The sequence below is a fragment of the Pseudorca crassidens genome, chromosome 9 (genome assembly GCF_039906515.1).
Source record: "Pseudorca crassidens isolate mPseCra1 chromosome 9, mPseCra1.hap1, whole genome shotgun sequence".
In the NCBI taxonomy this organism is placed as follows: Eukaryota; Metazoa; Chordata; class Mammalia; order Artiodactyla; family Delphinidae; genus Pseudorca; species Pseudorca crassidens.
In genome coordinates this window covers 85321084-85334265 of record NC_090304.1, presented here as the reverse complement: position 1 = coordinate 85334265, position 13182 = coordinate 85321084, and the positions used below count along the sequence as shown (strand labels likewise).

The 13182-nt window shown below is 41.3% G+C and overlaps 1 pseudogene; it reads right to left on the bottom strand.

Annotated features, from left to right (window-relative positions):
• Window positions 1-1995: 1995 nt before the first annotated feature.
• On the bottom strand, window positions 1996-6098 carry LOC137231168 (PHD finger protein 20 pseudogene; annotated as a pseudogene).
• Between the last annotated feature and the right edge of the window lie 7084 nt (window positions 6099-13182).

The following is a 13182-nucleotide window of genomic DNA, read 5'->3' as shown; positions in this document are numbered from 1 at the left end:
TATGCCACAGCAATTACCAAGTTTCTTTGTCAACTGCATTGTAATCAAAAAGTCTTTTGTCATTCACAGACAGTTACTGCTTTACTTTGATGCTTTTGCAAAAAATGTTTCATCTTTAAGAAGATTCATAGAAAGGACTTTTTGACAAGTACAGGTTTCTGATAACTTTCAGATCATACCACTGAACTGGGTAAGAAATTAAAGAATTCTAGCAGAAAATCTGATGGATTCATGAAGCTGTTAACAAAGGATAAAAATCAAGGACTAGTCACATAAAACTGAGTGAACTGATAAATATGGTTATAATTTTTTCATTTTGTCTGAAATATGACATTTTAATATGTGTTTTCCAGATATAAGGAAACCATTCCCCTCAAGCTATTATGACTTACAGCAATTTGGTAAATTATATCTTTGTAAGTAGAACTGAAACATTTATCTTTTCTTTCTACCTGATTCCTTCAGAAATTGGAAACTCTTAGGTTTCTGGGAACAGCAGCCTTATCAGATGAATAAAAAATGCTACCTCCTAGCAGTTGCAGGAATCTTAAGATATTTTGGGGACCTCAAGCAGAGGAATCCACCAAAATCTATAGATTTCACAGGTGGAATCTGATGGCAAGCCCTTGGTGTGGCTTTCCTGGTCTTGAGAGACTTTTTTTTTTTAACACCTTTATTGGAGTATAATTGCTTTACAATGGTGTGTTAGTTTCTGCTTTACAACAAAATGAATCAGTTATATATATACATATGTTCCCATATGTCTTTCCTCTTGCGTCTCTCTCCCTCCCACCCTCCCTATCCCACCCCTCCAGGCGGTCACAAAGCACCGAGCTGATCTCCCGTGCTATGCGGCTGCTTCCCACTAGCTATCTACCTTACGTTTTGTAGTGTATATATGTCCATGCCTCTCTCTCGCTTTGTCACAGCTTACCCTTCCCCCTCCCCATATCTTCAAGTCCATTCTCTAGTAGGTCTGTGTCTTTATTCTTGTTTTACCCCTAGGTTCTTCATGACATTTTTTAAAATTAAATTCCATATATGTGTTAGCATACAGTATTTGTCTCTCTCTTTCTTTAAAACTGCAATTTGAGATTCCTTATAAAAAGGTCCAGCACAGTCAATTTTTTTTTTATTATATTGAAGTATAGTTGATTTACAGTGTCATGTTTAATTTCTGCCATATAGCAAAGTGACTCAGTTTACACACACACACACACACACACACACACATGCACACACATATATTTATTTTCATATTCTTTTCCTTTTTGGTTTATCACAGGATATTGAATATAGTTCTCTGTGCTATACAGCAGGACCTTGTTGTTTATCCATCCTATATATAATAGTTTACAGCTGCTAATCCCAAACTCCCAATCCTTTCTCTCCTCTTCCCCTTGGCAACCACAGGTCTGTTCTCTATATCTGTGAATCTTCTTTTTGTTTGTTTTGTTTTGTACATATGTTCATTTGTGTCATATTTTAGATTCCACATATAAATGATATCATGCGTTATTTGTCTTTCTCTTTCTGACTTACTTCGCTTAGTATGATAATCTCTAGGTCCATCTATGTTGCTGCAAATGGCATTATTTCATTCTTTTTTATGGCTGAGTAATATTCCATTGTATGTATGTGTGTGTATATATATATATATATATATATATATATACCACATTTTCTTTATCCATTAATCTGTCGATGGACATTTAGGTTGTTTCCATGTCTTGGCTATTGTGAATAGTGCTGCTATGAACATAGGGGTGCATGTATCTTTTTTTTTCTTTCTTTTGTCAAGGTAATTTTTTTTTTTTGCGGTACGCGGGCCTCTCACTGTTGTGGCCTCTCCCGTTGCAGAGCACAGGCTCCGGATGTGCAGGCTCAGCGGCCATGGCTCACGGGCCCAGCCGCTCTGCGGCATGTGGGATCTTCCTGGACCGGGGCACGAACCTGTGTCCCCTGCATCGGCAGGCGAACTCTCAACCACTGCGCCACCAGGGAAGTCCAAGGCAATTTTTTTAATAGGTGGATAGTTTTTCTCAAAAGAAAACTTAGGTAGTGTACATATTTCTAAATGGTAACATTAATTAACAGTAATATTTGCAAATAACAGTTTCCAGTGCTCCAGCCTGGGGTTAATTCAACTTGACCCAGGAATTGGGGATGGAGCCCCTCAACATAGCTTTAAATTAGGGAAGCACACAGGGGTTATCAGAACTTGGAGTCACCCCCTGCTTCCCTAAGGACAAAGGTCACAATGAGTGAAATGGGATTATTTCCTTTACAAAAAGCATACAGTAAACTCAATAATGGCCACTTGGCAAAATTAGGGTAACTCAGTTTCTTCTTTCATCTTGAAAAAGACATGAGATTGACTCCCTTAAAGTTACAGCTTCCCCAGAAGTTATGCTCAAATGTGTTTTCAGGAAAGAAAAATCAGTAATCTAATAAGTCACCGTACCTCACAGTTGTGGCTACAGAAAATCATCCTGTTTCTTCCCCTTTCAGACAAGCTTCACACAGTTCTTATAATGTGGCCGTCTGATAAATTATGCTAAACATAGATGCCATGCATACTCCTTGAGCGTTTCTTCCCACACCAGAAACACCAATATTAGCAATGGGAAACAACCTCTTAGAGAGGAATTGTGTCAGCTTTATTACAGATGTCATAGCCACATGTATTCCCTCTGATGGATGAGCTACAGCAGGTTAACTTGTCCTAAATTCATTTTATATCAAATGGTGAGTTAAATTACTAGACAAAGCATACCCTGAAACAGATCTTGGTACAGAGGGCTTTGTGACCGCAATGACCTGTACCTTAAAGCCTAACCATCCCAAAGGTCACCGGAGATACTCTCATTGCTTATTGAGATATTGGCTACTTCACATTTACATAGTAAATATTTGCAGCATATAACATTACAGATTCATAAACCCATAATTAACTTGTGAGTGTTAATGGATAGATGTGCTTTGATTTTTGCCTTTAGTGATAGGAAAACTAAATGGTAAAACGGGTCACTCCTCAAAGCATGGAACATTTTCTTTAACTTTGCCTAGTAAGGAAAAACAAAACAATTACATGTGGAACCATAATCTGGAAGAGTAACAAATATTGTCTCAAAAGGTACAAACTGTACCTGGACCTTAAGCAGCATAATCACCTTGATCTCACAAAATAATACGAACAGGAAATTTAAAGTGTTAAAGTATATTAAAACAATTCTGAAAATGCCAACTACTGAACATATACCCTTCGGGGAAGGAGAAAAGCGGCAGCAGATGTAGAATCTGGTTTGTTTACAACAATACAAAGTAAGGTAATTCCCCAAACCACATTCTTTGTAACAAATATTTACAGTGAGAGTTCAAATTTGGGGGAACCATTTGTTGGACATTAAATAGAACTGGTAAGCTGTCAAGAAATGGGTAGAAAGTGCTGTCCTTTGGGTTCCAGACCCTGCCTGCTTCAGTTTGGAATTCCTCCTAGATTCTTATTACAGTGAGATTCTATTTCTTCCACGGGCTGTATGGGTTCTGCTACAAAAGACACAACCCAGCCAATTCTGGGGTGAAAGCATACAAAACTTGTCCCCGGTACCATGAAGTCATGCAACAGAGGTAGTGAGAAAATGAAGAGTTCTAAGAAGGCAGGGTGGCCAAGGCCTCTGCTCCTTCCCAACCTCCACAGAATGGTGAAGTCACGACTTTCCCACGAAGCTGGAAAAATGAAAATGATGCCTGCTGCCTAAATCCATGCCAGGCAGAAAACCAGAAGGCTTGGCATGTGCCCCAACCTGACAGAAAAGTCAATTAAATAAGCTGCAAGTTGAATTTACAACTGTTTCCGACTAAACATTTTTGGCTCTCATTCCATTTATCATCAGTGGCACGATTTCAAGTGAAGTTTGTGCAAAAAGACTCACTCTCCATTCAACAATGTGCACAGAAGAAGGGAATTCCAAGAGTCTATTTGCTACCTTCTTGGTAGGCTTCAAGATCAGAGTGCCCTCCCTTCCAGCAGCCAAAACGGCCTCTTTGTCCAAGTCCATCACACCCCTGCCCAGATCCCTGAAGTCAGTCAGTGTCACGTGCATTTGGCATGCTAGGTTTATTTATTTAAATACGTGAAGCTCCTCCTGCAGGTGCCCCAGGATTGTTCCCCCATTAGTGTGGGGGTGCCCAGTTTCATGTTGAGCAACAGAGTGCGATCTGTTGCACCTTGCCCAGGTCCATCAGCAGCTGCTTGATGCAATGCTTGAGCTGCGGAAGGCTGGCCAGAGGCTCCGGGGGCTCCAGCTCCCCAGTGTAGTCCAGCCAGCTCTCCAACACGTCCAGCTCCTTCTCAATGGAGTCCATCCTATGCATAACTTCGTCCTGAAGAGACTCCACATGCGTCAGCAGGTTAAACTGCCACTGGTGCTGGGAGCTCAGCAACCCCTCTCCGCCTCTGTCCAGCAGCTTCCGAGCGGGGTCTTCCTCAGGTAGGACCTTTCTGGAGACATATTCCCTCACCTTTGGGGAGCTGGGTTTGGGGTCACTGTCCCCTCTGCTCCTGTCTTGTTCTAGAGGCCAGCGCAGGCGCGGAGAGTGGGAATCGTCACCATTCTCGTGGAGGGGGTTGACTGCATCGTCAAGGGCAGAGCACCGGGTCTCCACCACCAGCTTCTGTTCCACAGCAGGGTAGTAGGTGCGGGGCTTCTGCAAGGGCAGGGGCAGAGGCTTCTCCACCGCCTCGTTCAAAGTTCTATAGCTTGGGGCTTCCTCCCTGCTCTTGGCTTCAGTGACATGGATGTGTTTGGAATGAGATCTCCCCTCCGCCAGATGCTGTTTCCAAGGCTGACACCACAGCTGCAGATCAGGATGTTCCCGGCTTCTTCTTCTTCAGACTCCTTGGTACCGGATGATGTGTTTTGCAAAGGATCAGTAGTAACCGTATTAACCAAATCTGATACAACCAAGTCAGGATCTAGGATCTCGTGGGTCCCATTAGTGGACAGCCTGGAGGACCGTCTCCTTGATAGGTCTTTGTCAGTGTTTTCCGAGTAGTTTTTTTACTGTTCCTGGGATGAATTTTTGTCAAGCCGAGGACGTTTTAATGGGACTTCACTTCTTTTTGATATCTTCCGTCTTCTCAATTCCAATGTTATTGGTTGCAAAGTTTGAGAGTTTGAATCCACAGCAGTAGGAGCTATGGAAGGGAGTCTGCCTCGCTTTCTTTTTGGCTCTCTCAAGTTTTCTTATGGACTCTTCACAATATCATTTTCAGGTTTCTTATCCACTTGAGCATCTCCAGAATACTCTCTGTCATTTTCTGAAATGTTCTTCTTATCTTCCTTCTTGTTCTTGAGAAGGCTCCTCTGACACCTTCCCCTTTTCAGAACAGATTAACTTTCCTTCTTTATCAGGTTGTTTGGGTCTCTTTTCTGTCTTTAAGGCTTTGTCCTCTTTGTCTTTCTTCACATTGGCTGTGGCTTTTCTCTGCTCTTTAAACTTCTGTCTTTTATCAGGAGATGATGAAAGACTTTTTATGTTCTGTTTCTTTAGGCCTAGCATTACCCACAATATTCTGATCTTTCGAAAAAGCTTTGACATGAATATGTTTGACAGTCTGAACTACTCCATCATAAAATTTCACAGTGTAGGTACCTGTGCTGTACAGTATATCCTTGTAGCTTTTTCTTCTATGAGTTTGACTTGATTTTCCCCATATTAAGTGAGATCAGTCACCATTTTAATAAAAATTGTCCATCCTTGTTAACAGCAGTGATTTTGGCTGGGTAAAAACGACAATCAGACCAGCAAGCAAGGACCTGCTCATTTATTTGAAATTCAGATGATCTTTCCTCTTCATGTAAGCCTGCTTTCCTCAGCTGTATTTTCTCTAAAGGGCGTAAATAAGGACTTTCCCAGCAGAACCATTCATCAGAATGATGGTTCCAACGCTTGAAATGGATGAGTACTTTTCCTTCTTCATAATCAATATCTTCTATGTGAGCTGGATACCAGTTTTTTAATTGGTCCCAGGCTTCCAACTGGCCTCCCACTTCAAAGCTGATTCCTCGTCTGTTAGGTGGATGCTTTGTCATTTTCAGTCATCAATGGAGGCTGCCTTTATTCTACTCACAGCCCCGCTCCGGCTGCTCCGCTCCGGGTCCAACCGACTGAAGGACTCTGCGTGCTGCACACCACGTGACCCTGGGGACGCGGCCAGGCAATCCCCCGCCCCACCCCCCACATGCACCATCGACTGCACCGAGTGACGCAGCGCCTCAGTTGCCCCGCCCTTGGCCCCGCCCCACCGGCGCATGTATCTTTTTGAATTATAGTTTTGTCTGGGTATATGCCCAGGAGTGGAATTGCTGGATGGTATGGCAACTTTATTTTTAGTTTCTTGAGGAACCTCTATACTAATTTCCATAGTGGCTGCACCAATTTACATTGCCACCAACAGTGTAAGAAGGTTCCCTTTTCTCCACACTCTCTCCTGCATTTCTTATTTGTAGACTTTTTAATGATGGCCATTCTGACTGGTGTGAGGTGGTACCTCATTGTTGCTTTGATTTACATTTCTCTAATAATTAGTGATGGTGAGTGTCTTTTCATGCAGTGCAGCCAATATAAAAGAGCCTGTAGGATCAACTTATGTAAATAATCAGACCAAGTTTATTGAAGTCAGGAATATTTTTCAAACAAATTAGTCTTTTTTTTTTTTTTTTTTGCGATATGCGGGCCTCCCACCGCCGCAGCCTCTCCCATTGCGGAGCACAGGCTACGGATGCACAGGCCCAGCGGCCATAGCCCACGGGCCCAGCCGCTCCACGGCACGCGGGATCTTCCCGGACCGGGGCACGAACCCGCGTCCCCCGCATCCCAACCACTGCGCCACCAGGGAAACCCCTAAAGATTTTAACAAATGTACTTTCATTTACTTATTTATTTATTTATGGCTGTGTTGGGTCTTCGTTGCTGCACGCGTGTTTTCCCTAGTTGCGGCGAGCGAGGGCTACTATTTGTAGTGCACGGGCTTCTCATAGTGGTGGCTTCTGTTGTTGCAGAGCATGGGCTCTAGGCACGGGGGCTTCAGTAGTTGTGGCGCATGGGCTCAGTAGTTGTGGCTCGTGGGCTCTAGAGATCATAGGCTCAGTAGTTGTGGTGCACGGGCTTAGTTGCTCTGCGGTACATGGGATCTTCCCAGACCAGGGCTTGAACCTACGTCCTCTGCATTGGCAGGTGGATTCTTAACCACTGTGCCATCAGGGAAGTCCACAAATTAGTCTTAATTTGGCCATATTTGGTAGAAATTAGGGTATTTTAGAGATAAAAAAGTGAACGTTTCAGTGGACATTAAGTTCTACTGTTGCTGTCTTTGAGGTTTCTTGTATTTACTGCCTAAGACTCACTTCCCAGTTGGCTCCTTGTTACTATGTTACATTGTTGTAAAGTTTAATTGAATTATTAAAAGGATAGTCTAAGTTTGTTTCTAAAGCTTATCACAGCAATCTATCTTTGGATGAATATCAGATGCCTCATGACCTGCAGATAGGAGATTATGCAAACTGGAAAACATATCAGATAAAGAACTCTGTACAGACATTGGAAGGAGCCATATCAGGTCTCCTTTCCTGAACTGCAGCTCCTTTTTCTGACACCCAACTTCCACTAACTAAGACCAACACTACCAGACCAGGACGTCTGAAATAGACAGCTGACACAAGATCCCAGATCAGGCCTGTACACTAATTACTTTGATAATTGCTCACACTTTTGCTTATGAACCAAATGTATTTCTTCCTTGGAAGAAATCATAGGTGAGTTTCAAAAATCAATCCAGTTGCTGGGTTTGTGGCCAATTGCCTACATCCAGCACCCTGTGTTCCCAGGTAGTCTCCCATACAGGTACTAATCAGGCACGATTCTGTTTGGCCTCCAAGATCAGATGAGATGGGCCACATACAGTACTCCTGGGTTACTGGTTACTTGTGGATTTCTCTTCTTCAAGGCTCTAATTGGATTGCCCTTACAGATTTTATTTTAGAAGAAAGAAACTCTAGTACTCTGTAAGATACTGCTGCCACCAGTATCACTAAGTGAGACCCTCTTACCTGGCCAGTTAATGGCACATGTTCTGAACCTGGCCATAAATACTCCTTTTCACTAGATGTTAAATATTGGATGGCTCTTAACAGGACCCAGGACTTATGGAACAAATTTTGGCCTTGGCTCTCCCCAGGTTGGTTAGGAAGATGAACAATTGGTTCCCCTTGGTCTCAAGGTCACCTAGGGGTAGGCCTCCAATCTGACTTTAATGCAAGTGCACTGGGTTTGATCAGTTTTCCAATGCTATGATCATTTGGCCATGATATATTTTTCCTTCACTTGGAAGAGAAGATATTATTACTCACATAGAAGCTTTAACAAAATGTACTCAGCCAGCTTTGAATGATAGTAATCAAGTTATCAGCTTGCTCAGTTTGGAAGTTTCCATGATGAAAAAGTGATCCTACAGAATCACATGGCCTTTGATATTCTATTTCCCAAGGGGAAACTTGTGCTATAATCCATGCTGAATGTTGGGTTTTATACCTGATATATCTTCTGATGTAACTCATCTTATGCCACATATGAAGAATCAATTTCCACTCTAAATGATCCTCTTCCCAGTTTAGGTGAAATACTAGAAAATTGGTTTGGTTTAGGAGGATCTTGGCTTAAACCTTTATTAGTGACATTGTTACTCTTATTGGCAATTTTGATTATTGTTTATGTAACTTATAAAGTTATAGATTCTTGCCTTACACACTGTATATCACCTACTCCTACCAAGACAATATCTAAACAACTTGAAACTATTGATCACATCTGTAGTACTCTATACATCAGTGAACATGCACAATGCACATGCAAGGTAAAATTAGCATAAGTCCTATTGGACAACTTGGAATTGACTGCTAGTCCTTGCCAAACATCTTATTGGTACAATCCCCTGAAAGACAAGAAAGCACTGGGCTATTAAGACCTGACAGTGAGGAACATGATGGACGCAGGGCAGGTAATCAACCATCGTGGCATCAAGGGACCAAATATTTGGTCTCTTACTGCTTTCTTTCAAAAGATTAATGATCAAAAGGGGGAAATTGATGAAATAAAATCCATATTTTATGGCAAGACAAGAAAATTTAAACATATTTTCTCTGGCCATTTGGGCCTCTGCCCTCCCCTTTAGTGTGTATTGTGCATCTGCATTAACTAGACCTCCTTAGGAGATAATATGCCTTCTTAATCTTGTAAAAGGTCATGATGATCCACTATTTGATAACTCCTTAGGATATAACCTTCATTTTCAATCTTGTAAGAGGGTCATGATGACCCACTATTCACCTTGTATGTGCTGATCTGGATTGTGTAAACTGTCAGTATGTCATTTGACATATAACTGTTTGTCTCAAAAACATATGTAACTGTGCTTTGACCTCTAAGGGTAGAACAGTCCTCAGAGCTTTCTGAAAGACTGTCTCCTGGATTATAATCCTCTAGTTGGCTTGAATAAAATTTCCCATTTCTTTCTTAGAGTGACTATTGATTAATTTTTGTCAACACGGATTACTAGAATCTGTTTTTACCCACAGAACATTTTTGACTCCAAATATGTGGATTTTCCACATTAACAATCAATTCTCCCACTCTCCAGACACCATCTGGGTGTTCTGTAGCTCAATTCAACACTGACACTAACTATATGGAGTGAGCACAGACTTCACAGGTTAAGGGATCAGTCCCACAAGAAACTTTCCACTTCAGAGGCCAATTGCAAGTCTGGGCCTCGCATACTTCTGCATAGTCAGCTACAAAGTCAGGGGATTCCCATGACCCCTCCTTAGGTGTGATAGTTTACCAGAAGGGCTCATAGGACTCAGGAAAATAGTTTATTTACTATTATCAATTTATTATAAAGTATATATTATATGTATTATAAAGGATATAATAAATAAAATTTATTAGAAAAGGATAAAGGATTATCAACAACAGCCAAGTGGAGGAGATGCATAGGGCAAGATGTGGGAGGTGGGTGGGTGGGCACAGAGCTTCCATTCTCTGTCTGGGTGCACCACCCTCCCAGCACTCCTTGTTTTCACCAAACTGGAAACTCTGTGAACCTCACTGTTTAGTGTTTTTATGAAGGTTCCATTATGTAGGCATGGTTGATTCATTCACTGGCCATTCATGATTAACTAAACTTCCAGCTTCTTTCTCCTCCCCAGAGGTCAGGGGTGGGGCTTAAAGTTCCAACTGTCTAGCCACATGGCTGGTTTCTCTGGCAACAAGACTGTATCTTCTGAGAGTCATCACATTAGCATAAACTCAGATATGGTTGAAAGGGGCTTATTATGAATGACAAAAATGTTCCTCTTACCCCTATCACTCAGGAAATTCCAAGCCTTTTAGGAACTCTGTGACAGGAACTGGGGATGAAGAACAAATATGTATTTCTTATTATATCACAATAACACAGAGGTATTATTACATTTTTGTATATGTCATTGATGGAAATATGTATTAATTTTCTCATGGGTATACACTTGTCAGTGGGATATTAGGGTCATGTGGTATGCATATGTTCAGCTTTAGCTGGTATACAGTTTTCTAAAGTGGTCATACTTATTTATATTACCACCAGGAGTGTATGAGAGTTCTAGTAGTTATATAGCCTCATCAATATTTGGCATTGTCATTTTAAGAATTTAGAAGTTCTGTTGGGTGTATAGTGGTGAAACTGTGCAACTCAGATTGGGACTTGAATGCACACACTTGGACTCGAACCCAGCCAAAACCCAGATTGGTACATGAACCCACGGTCTTTTTTTTTTTTTTTTTTAACATCTTTATTGGAGTATAATTGCTTTACAGTGGTGTGTTAGTTTCTGCTTTATAACAAAGTGAATCAGTTATACATAAACATATGTTCCCATATCTCTTCCCTCTTGCGTCTCCCTCCCTCCCACCCTCCCTATCCCACCCCTCCAGGCTGTCACAAAGCACCAAGCCAATATCTCTGTGCCATGCGGCTGCTTCCAACTAGCTATCTACCTTACTACGTTTGTTAGTGTGTATATGTCCATGACTCTCTCTCGCCCTGTCACAGCTCACCCTTCCCCCTCCCCATAACCTCAAGTCCGTTCTCTAGGAGGTCTGCGTCTTTATTCCTGCCTTACCCCACCCACGGTCTTTTAATTGAGATCACACACCTGGTCTCAGAACATAATGAAGCTCAGGTTCTTGATGTCTCATTGCAGAAAGAATTCAGTGAGAGACAGAGTGGTAAGTAAGAAGTGGATTTATTTAGAGAGAAACACTCTCCACAGACAGAATGTGGGCCATCTCAGAAGGCAAGAGGTTCCGAAATATGGGGTGGTTAATTTTTATTGGCTGGGTAATTTCATAGGCTAATGAGCATGAGGATTATTCCAAGTATTTTGGGGAAAGGGTGAGATTTCCAGGAACTGAGTCACAGCCCACTTTTTGATCTTTGATGGTCGGCTTTGGAACTGTCATGGCACTGGTGGGTGTGACACTTCTTAGCTTATGCTAATATATTACAATGAAGCATATAATTAAGCTCAAGGTCCACTGAAAGTCAAATCTTTGCCATCTTGGACCTAGTTGGTTCTAACCAGTTTTTGTCATGTCCTATGGCTATGTCATTCTTTTAAAGGTTGTGCCCTGCCCCCTTCCTTTCTGTGTCATTGGAATGTCATTGCATTTCCTTGATGACTAGTAATGGTGAGTATCTTATAGTTATTGGCCATTTGGATATCCTATTTTGTGAAGTGCCTGTAAAAATATTTTGCCCACTTTTTATTTGGTTTGTCTTTTTCTTCTTGATTTGTAGGAATTTTTTTTATGTATTGTGGATTTGAGTCTTTTGTCAGATATGTATTATAAATATCTTCTCCCAGTCTGTCGCTACTTTTTTTTCTTAAATTATTTTAATGATTCAAAACTTTTATATTATAGATTAAATAAATGCAGAATTACATTTCAGGCATGTTGTCAGTTAGACTGTGAATGACCCTCCAAACTAAACAAATAAAACATGAAGAATACGAAGTCATTTAAAATCCATTGCTAACTGATTTGTTAGGTAGCTAGTCAGACATGAATGGGTCTCCACCCCATCCTGGATGGGGTCATCTTTCCCTCCCCCACCTAATTATACAGGTAATTAGAGAATGCCCAGAGATCTTCCCTCTTCTAGTCAAGGACCACCACTAAGTTTCCAGTCTTATCAGGACCAAGCAAAATAAAACCACCCCCACAGGTTGGCACAGGTGCACCAAGACCTAAAACGTGACTCAAAGCAACCCGGGGTTCATTATGCTGTATTTGGAATACATTGGCATTGCATTTTTTGCCTCCCCCTCTCCCCCATGGGTTTTTCTTGGGTGCTTATGGATATGTGCCTGCACACTAGGAGAAAACTTATATAACCTAAAGCTGTCAATCGACTTCTCAGTCAAATGACACAGGACACAGTGAGGGACCACCACTCTAAACAACCCAACCCTACACCCATTGCGGGGCTGCTTCTGGTTTCCAGACAGCTCACTCTCATTTCTTTCTTGGGAGTGTACTTTTGCTTTGCTTAATAAAACTCTTGCTACTTAAAGCACTATTCACAATAGCCAAAATGTGGAAACAACCTAAATGTCCACCGACAGATGAATGGATAATGAAGATGTATATATATATACAATGGAATACTACTCAGTCATAAAAAAGAATGAAATAATGCCATTTGCAGCAACATGGATGTGCCTAGAGATTATCATACTAAGGGAAGTAAGTGAGAAAGACAAATACCATATGATATCACTTATATGTAGAATCTAAATTATGGCACAAATAAACCTATCTACAAAAGAGAAACAGACTCACAGACATAGAGAACAGACTTGTGGTTGCCAAGGGGGAGAGGGGTGGGGGAGGGAAATACTGGGAGTTTGGGATTAGCACATGAAAATTTATATAGGATAGATAAACAACAAGGTCCTACTGTATAGCACAGGGAACTATATTCAATATCCTGTGATAAACCATAATGGAAAAGAATATTAAAAAAAGAATGCCTATAGGTGTATAACTGAGTCACTTTGCTGTAAAGCAGAGATTGAC